Source organism: Rhinatrema bivittatum, chromosome 13, assembly GCF_901001135.1.
Source record: "Rhinatrema bivittatum chromosome 13, aRhiBiv1.1, whole genome shotgun sequence".
NCBI classification, from domain to species: Eukaryota; Metazoa; Chordata; class Amphibia; order Gymnophiona; family Rhinatrematidae; genus Rhinatrema; species Rhinatrema bivittatum.
This window is the reverse complement of record NC_042627.1, coordinates 76,010,732-76,019,859: the sequence shown is the minus strand read 5'-3', so window position 1 is coordinate 76,019,859 and position 9,128 is coordinate 76,010,732. Positions and strand designations below refer to the sequence as shown.

At 40.6% G+C, this 9,128-nt stretch overlaps 1 long non-coding RNA gene across 1 annotated transcript; it reads left to right on the top strand.

Moving 5' to 3' along the window:
• Positions 1–366: 366 nt before the first annotated feature.
• LOC115075352 lies at positions 367–8,847 on the top strand. Its single transcript, XR_003852474.1, has 3 exons — positions 367–474; positions 1,798–1,938; positions 7,597–8,847. It is a non-coding gene; the product is annotated as an uncharacterized LOC115075352 (long non-coding RNA).
• The last annotated feature ends 281 nt before the right edge of the window (positions 8,848–9,128 follow it).

The following is a 9,128-nucleotide window of genomic DNA, read 5'->3' as shown; positions in this document are numbered from 1 at the left end:
TTCTATTTGGACCAACTACAAGTTAAAGCTAAGACACATATTGGGAAACATGTACGTTGCATTTGAAATTCTTGGACCGAGTTACCACTTGTGGATCATTGGATTCATTGCCTGAGGACCTCCACTTTATGGTCCTGGAGGTAGATTCTTCCGCTGATAGCACCCGTGTTTTAACCTGCCGAGATGGATTTTCAGTTGGAAAACAATGCTGCCTGATGGTTTAAATTGTAAAGTGGAGTGGCAGGCATTTCCGTCATTCCTGGACTTTGTTTTGTTTTTTTTTTCATTTCCTTCCAAAAATTCTTTTGTTGTGATTGGTTGAATCCTTTCCTTCCATCATTGGGTGTGCATAACCACATGGTTAGTGGATAGGAACTTTGATTGGTGGAAGCTCTCCCTTTGTAGCCTCTCTCTCCACCTTGGCTGCCTAAGCTGGATCTGCAGTTTGACCGATGAACGCACACCGACGGATGGGTAAGCTGCCCCCTCCACTTTGAGATTGACTTGCATGCACTGTCCCCATTGTATGAAGACATCTCTCATGCATATTCATCATGGATATCTTGAAAATCAGACTGGATGAGTGTGATATTCCACACTATTACAATGTTTGCTTTCTGTCTTGTTTTTTTTCACCACCATTCACTGCTTGCTGTCCTGTAAGTTTCTGAAGTAGCCCCAGTTTTACTTTACCTAGGAGTCTAACTTCTTCCAGACATCTCCAGAAATGTAACGTTCCCCTTACCATGTCCAAGAATGCAATCCTTGCTAATGAGGACATCCCCATTGGAGGAGCAGAGTAAATGCCACATTAACCCTTGCTCCTTTTTCTCAAACTGAGCATGCAGGAAGTTCTTTTCATGCACTTGGCTGTAACCTTGTGCAACCCTGGTACCTGATTTAGTCTTGGCATAGGCAGGGCAATTTTGAAGAGCCTTTTACTGTGGTAAATAGAGAGTGAAAATGGCTCACTCCTTCCTTGGGATCAATGACATGTGCGCTGTTACCTGTGGGGAAAGTAGGCAGGCTCAGAGATGGGGGTTAAGTCAGGGGCGACAACATTTTCAGAATTGCATGCATTGTTTCTCAGGTGCTTGTTCTCTAGCAGTTCTCGAAGGAAGTGTGCCCACTTTTTTTCTTTGAGAACTGGTACAGAATCCCCAGGCAGAAATAATCATAGACTATGCAACTCCCTGAACAATTTTGGAAGCTGTCCCAAATGTACATCTGGTAGGAGAATCTTTCTTCACAAAAGTGCATTTTTGTCCCTGCGAAGGCGCTTCCCTCATCCTCGGGGATGGCCTGGCATGGCCCCTTGGGGGTCTCCCTGTGGTTACCTCTTCTGCTGTATGCTGATTTCCCTTCGCCTCACCTCCCTCCGACTGTTTCTCTAATTCTGCACACTTTCTGGTGATGAATCCCTGCTTGTTTTGTCTAACCATCCACCGTACCTCTCAATCAAGGCTCTTGTCCTCGACTTGAACATTCTCATCATGATGTCTTTTTGATTTAAGTGCTTGTCTTCTCTCTACCGGCTCTGATACCTCATCTGTTATTCACTGCTCTTTTATGCATTGTTTCTTTATCCCACTCCTATCATATGCTATTTTCCGCATGACATCTTTTACCTCACACCACAGCTCATTTGGTCTGGGTTTTTTTTTTTTTTTGTTTTACTTCTGGCATGCTAATAGTGTCTCAGACCAGTTGTAAATTTCCACTCTGTAATTGTCACTGATTCTTCCCGGGACACATCTTGCATATGGAAATGTCTTTTGTGTTTGGCACTTTCTCTAGTTGGAGGCGAAACGTGGTCACCAGAAACTGATGGGCATGGAAGGATGATGAGCAAGAAAGACTGAGAGAGGCAGACAGAGATGGATGCCATGATGAGTTTTTCGGACATAAAACTCAGAATAAAGTGTGCTGCTGGAAGATGTATGTACATGTAGCTATCCTCACGTCTTGCACACTTTGAATGGGTGCTGGTTGAAAGGCTGTCAAATAACTTTTCATGATATAGTAAATATCTATGCCTGTAATATAATATTGTAGACATCAAACTATTATTTAAAAAATGCTCAAAAATATATATACAGAATGCAGTGAAGTTTAATTTTGTAAAAGCTGCAAATCTGAATAGACCTGCATTTCACATATAGTGCCATCGGAGTGTCCAGAAGGTCAGCTCTATTGATGTGAATGTGCTCTTATCTGTTTCTTTCCTCACATGCTTAACGGGCTGGCCCTCTACTAGCACCGGGAGGTGAAAGAGCATTTCATAGAAACAAGTTAGTCCCTCAATAATTTGTTTTAAAGATTTGAAAGCCAGGAACGTTTTTTCTTTCTCTCCTTTGACTGGGCCTATTGGAAAATGTAGATGAAACAAGTTGCCATTTTACTCTTTCATGCTATCAATGGTTACTTGGTATAGCTAAAAGTTTAGTTTAATTTATTAAACTGTATTATATTTGCCTTTCATACAATATATCATAGCAATTTACAATAAAAAGAAAAACGATATCTCCTATTTAACAGTGCCTTTGTAAAAGGAGCAGGTTGAGTGCTGTGGTTTCCTTTCCGCTTGGTCGAAAAATGGATATGTGTTTGATCTACGTTAGCGCTAATAGTGTGTCTTGCTCTTTAAAGTACATTATAGTAGACATTGAGCCTCCTGTAGCAGAATCACTTGAGCCCAGCCAGATTTAGAGAAGCTAGATGAGAGAGTGCCTTAGTACCTTCAGGCTGTCCAGAACACTCACCTCCCAGGTGTGTAGTAAGTTCTCTAGGTACCTGGCCTCCTCTATTCACCACCCTCATGGCTTATCTGTTGAGGTAAAAGTGATGACATCACTCAGATATTTATATGCTGGCTCCTAACAGAGAGTGGCAGGAGACATGAATGGCACCAGCTAATCCTCTGTCTACAGACATGTCTACTCCTTTCTGGAAACCATTCTTGCACATATTTGACTATATCTGCTATCCCTGTGCTAAGCAAGAGAGGAGGGAGGTGCAAAGGGGCTTCTACAAGATAGCCTTTATTTCATTGTTTTCCGAACCTCTTGTAGAGGTTTATTTATTTATTTAATGTGTTTATAAACTGGTTTTCTGTAGTCAACCACAATGGTTTACAAAATAAAATGATAATAACATAATGGCAAGTTACAAAAAAATCAGGAGATACAAATAAATAACATCAATAAAAGCAAGCAGTGCAAAGGTAAATAAACTATAAAATCAGAGGTAAAAAATTAATTCAAAATTAGGATAAAATTAGGATAAAAGTCCAGTTTCAAAACATCTTGCCAGCCAGTGTAAATAACTACCTTATTTTAAACATTAGGCTCATAGGCTAGTTAACAAAGCCATGCCTTCAATACTTTCTTAAAAGCAGAAAAGTCTTTTTGCAGCCTTAATTCCATGGGTGGTGAATTCCATAATTTAGGACCAGCGATTGAAATAACTCTTACTCTTACTTCGCTCAAATGTGCAGTTCGAACTGAAGGAACTGTCAACAAGCCTTTATTGACAGATCTTACATTCCGAGTGAGAGGTATGCAAATGAATGGCTGATCTAGCCATTCAACCTTATTGTTATGCAATGATTTCTGTAATAAGCATAAGACTTTATAATCGATCCTGAATTTTATCGATAACCAGTGTAATGCAATCAATGTAAGAGTAATATGGTCATATTTTTTACCACCTGTGGCATTTTTTACTCTTGCTGTGGGAATTTTGGAGTAGTTGGAGCAGTCTCAAAGAACTCACTGGAAGGCCCATTAAAAGGGCGTTAACAGTAATCTAAATTAGAAAAAATTAAAATTTGGAGCACAGAGCAAAAATCATTGTAATTGAGGAGAAGCTTTAGTTTTTTAAGTAAATGCAATTTATTATATAGCTTTCTCTGATTTCAAGGTTAATGTGCTTTCACATGTTAAGGTCAGAATCGATTATTACTGCAAGATCCCTGGCATAGGATATTCATAATGATTATATATGCGATAGCTTTGCATATACCTGGTTTCCATGCATATTCATTGTGCAATCCTAAAAACATAACTGGCTGGGTGTGTCTCTAGGAGAGGGCTGCAAAGCACTGCTCTGTCTCATTGGATAAATGAGTTATTGATTGCACGTATATGGGTTTGATTTCTCCAAGAGCCCAGGAAACCATTTACTGGAACTGTAAGCACTATCATGGCCTAAACATTCAGGTGTGCTGTGACGAATATGATGGCCAAGATTCCTGGGCCTACCATGATGTCCATATATTAAGGCAGAGCACCCTCTATGAGTATATGTGTAGTTGGGATCTACAGGATGGAGTTCTAATGAGTAGGCACTGGAACCAATAACCACCTCAGTGGCATTACAGATATCTTCACAAAGCCTAACACTGAATGGCATGCTATTTCTTTTCTTTGCATATAGGTGATAATGGTTACCCCTGGCTGGCCTAGCTTCTACCTCCTTTTCTCCCTTCCTCCTCTGCATTGGAAGAGTAGTAAAACTGTGCCCATTGGTACCCAAGAAAAGCACCTTTGGCTTGCTGAAAATCTGGTTTCACATAGTGTAGAAATAAGGGTCAAACAAGTTGTAGATGATATTTTGTTTTGTACTAATCAATACATCTGCGATTAGCTTTTAAGATTCATGCTACTTTCACCAGGTTAATGAAGAAACAGTATAATTACACTGGATTGAAAAAGTTCAGAGTCAGCTAGGCATGAGGTTGTCTGCATATGCCAGAAAACTGTAGGTTCCAGTTGGACCAAATGTACAATTGAAATGTCACCTGTAACTTCCTAACATATGCAGACCATCTTCAGGCTTAGCTAACTCTGCACTGTTTAATAAACTCTGTGTAACTGTGCTGTCTCTTCGTGATCTGATAAAGGGAGCACTGTTTTTGAAGGCCTGTCACAGATGCATTGAGTTAAACTAAAAAAGGTATCACCTGCAACCTGAATGTTGGCCCTTATTTCTACATATGCATGACTCTGCACTTCTTGGCATTGAATCTCAGCTGCCATAACTTCGACCACTCTTCCAGCTTCCTTAAATCCCGTCTCATTCTCTCCACTCCTTCCGGCGTGTCCACTCTGTTGCAGATCTTAGTGTCATCCGCAAAAAGACAAACCTTACCTTCTATTCCGAGTGACATTGCGGACGGGATAGAAGGTAAGGTTTGTCTTTTTGCGGAGTCATGCATATGGGGAGTGGAAATCCAAATGAACTGTATTCGATGGGGGGAGAAAGACTGATGTGCACGGAGCAGGAGAGAGACCTTGGAGTGATAGTGTCTAATGATCTGAAGTCGGTGAAACAATGTGACAAGGCAATAGCTAAAGCCAGAAGAATGCTGGGCTGCATAGAGAGAGGAATATCAAGTAAGAAAAGGGAAGTGATTATCCCCTTGTACAGGTCCTTGGTGAGGCCCCACCTGGAGTACTGTGTTCAGTTCTGGAGACCGTATCTCCAAAGAGACAGAGACAAGATGGAGGCAGTCCAGAGAAAGGCGACCAAAAAGGTGGATGGTCTTCATCAAATGACTTGAGGAGAGATTGAAGAATCTAAATATGTACACCCTGGAGGAAAGGAGGAGCAGAGGTGATATGATACAGACTTTCAGATACTTGAAAGGTTTTAATGATTCAAAGACAACGACAAACCTTTTCCGTCGGAAAAAAATCAGCAGAACCAGGGGTCACGATTTGAAACTCCAGGGTAGTAGCCGTCTTTCCCGCAAGGCCCCCTCTCTTCATTCACATCCTCTAGACTTTATGGATCCACAATGTTTATCTCATGCCCCTTTGAAGGTGTCCTAGAAAAACCTTACAGCCTTACATCCTTACATCCCTCATCCCATCACACCCTCCTCACACACAATTAAAAATTATGCATTTATAACAAAATTTACATGAAAAGAGGCATTCAAAGCACAGTTTTCTAAGATAAAAATATCACGTACAATATGTTTATTATATTTACATGAACTGCTGAGGTGCCAGCCAGAAAACCCTGCAAAAAAGCAAGAAATACTTGGAACCTATATGGTATTAGGCCTACTGTAATGCATCTTGGGCATTGGCATGACCCTCAGAGAGCCACTCAAACAGCAACAATGGAAAGTTAATACCTTCAAAGGGGCATGGGATAAACACTGTGGATCCATAAAGTCTAGAGGATGCGAATGAAGAGAGGGAGCCTTGCGGGAAAGATGGCTACTACCTGGAGATAATACCCTTATTCAATATCATCACACAATAGGAATCATTAATAATTAATATCATACATTTACATAATGCTACAATTCATTATATAGTACAACATGTATATGATCCCATATAAAGAGAGCAAAATATTTTTCAAATTTTTATTAATTTATATTGCACTTTACCAATTCACACAATATGCATAAAATATACACTTTGATCAGCCAAGATGAGAAACCTCATCCATCTTATAACTGTGGAAGTGTCATATTTACATCACATAATATCATACTATAATATTCCCCAGACATCTCATATCCCTATGCCTTTAATATCCCATGTCCACATTTACACTCATTCATACACATAAAATCTAAACCCACCCATAAAATCCAATTAGTATTTCAGTATTCACTCATTATTTTGAACATTTCATATGTTACTCTATTCCATCCCCACAATTCCAACACTGTTCACCCGTATTTAAACCTCTAATTCATTACATTAACATTACATATTTTCATACATATATAAGCTGTTCCACTCCAATGATGTTCACCCCCCTATTCCAACGATGTTCACCCCAACAAGGTGCCTTGTTTCGCCCTACCAGAGCTTCTTCAGAGGAAATCTTTAACACACTCAATCTCCTCGGGGGACAAATTCTTATTCACAGTCGAATACTAATCTCAAGAATGCCATATACATCCACAATTCCCCGTCAGATCAGTCTCTCATAATTCCACCATTCAAAACAGCTTTACCCGACTTCATTCCAATTTTATTGCCATTCTTCTATAATAGTACTGGCAGAAAGACAAACCGGGACCCTTTGGAAAGTTGGCTAAATAGTGGCCAAAATGCCTTTACATTTGCTATTGTTCCACCGCTTTGCAAATGGGGTAAAATGATGCTGACTTATTTTTTTTTTTAATAATCTACTACAGAAGGATTTTACTTTACTCAAGTTTTAGCTACAGGGCAACAGTGGGCCCTAGCTGAAAGGCACAAATATTTTCATTTTGGCAGTTTTAGACCTTTTTACGGGCATGGTGGGTCCTGGGACAGTGTGACTGTCACATGCAAGGTAATGACAGACATGTGCAGAGCAATTGTGTGACTTGTTACATTCCTAGTAGTAAAAAAAAAAATGTTGCTTTGGATGGTGTTGTGCAAAGACAAAAACAACTCCATCTAAATCCGGTTACTTTTGCATTTTCAGTTGGCTTAACAATTTAACACCACTGGAGAGGGGCATCTTTTACTGTATATCCTTTCAAACAATTTTTGCTGTGGTGGGCAAAGGCATTTTTGATACATGGCGATATTTTTCACTTCATTTACTTACTTGCTTTTTATTTTCTCTCCACTCCAGTGGACAGGGATGCACGTGCTGTACCAGATAGCGGAAACACCAAGGCCAGCAGAAATCAGCTCTCCTCTGGTGCTCCTGCAGGAGCTCTTTTTACAGCCTGTGAAGTTGTACCACAGTTGCTTTTCCAGTGGGGTATCCTGGGCTCTGAGCTTGCCCTCTTTCCACTCCAAGCCAGGGAATCTGCCCCTGAGCTAATGGAGCTGCTCCTCTAGTGGGTCCCCTTGAAAAACACCATTTGTCTGCAGCAGCTTCATCATATCCCGGGTCATATGTTGCGCTGGAACCCTATGAGAGCGAACTTGCAGCAAACTCTACCTGCTGTGCCCTGTGCAGAAGGACCTTCGTGACAGAGGCATATCCTTGCCACAGGGAGAAATACTGTGAAGTGTAGGAAGTGTGTAATTGAGATGTGTGCTAGTAGAATCCCACTCCCATCCCCAGTTCATTCACTCACTCCCCCCTCCCGATCCCCAGTAGGTTTCTTCTCTTCCCTCCACCCTGCGATCACCAATTTGTACTTTCTCTGCCACCTGACCTGAACCCCACACTCACCGGCTCCTATCAGCCAAACAGGAAAAGGAGGAGGGGCCTTTGATTGTCTCCAGCATTTCTTGCCTCCTCCTCTTTCTGGGCCCAAGCATCGTCACAAAGCTCAAAGCTCAAAGCATGTCATTCAGGCCAGTCATTCACTCCCTGCTAGCTCGAGGAAACATCCTGCGTGAATTAAGTACATTCAGGGTATGCAATACAGGAGCAAACGAACTGGCTGGAGTGGATATCCTGGAAAGCACGCCTACAACAAAACCGGATAGGCAAAATTCTTCAGTTTTGCATCGTGGTCCTTTTTTTCTTAAGTCTGTATGCGGTCCACCTTCATACCTCCAGAGGCATCAACCAAAGGGCCTCATTCAAAAAGAACAAACCTTAACAAGGCAGAAAGAATGAACAAAATGGTAGTTGATGAAACTGGAAGAATGGCCAAGGGTCTGGAAAATAAACTTTAGTGCTAAAAAGTGAAATACGCAAACAGATAACTGAAGTAGAGATCTGAGTTCACCTCAAAACATGGCGCCATGTCAGAGTTGAGTATTCCAGTTGCCATGTGAAGACTATCACAACAGATAAGTTGATCTTATTTCTCCGAGAATTGTGTCAGAAGTTGAGAAGAGTATGGGGAGGATGTTAAGAATATAATAACACACAACTTTGATTTATTCTGTCATTTGAAACTTTGATTGCATTAAAAATTCTTAAACATTTCAGACACTGTGCTTATCATTATACAGTATAATGGTTTTGTGAAAGGAAAATTCTTTTTTTTCCATCTTCAGTTTGAAGGCATATTAAAGATTCATTCATTTTGTAAGTATTGTTAGTACTTCATAAGTTTTGCTTAAACCTATATTTGGGATTGCTTTTGTTTTAATTGGAATTAAAAAAACCAGACGTTCTTTCATATGAATAAGAAAACAAGACACTTCACTCCCTTCTCCAGTCTTTCACACCTTCCCACCTCTCATCTCTCATGTCGC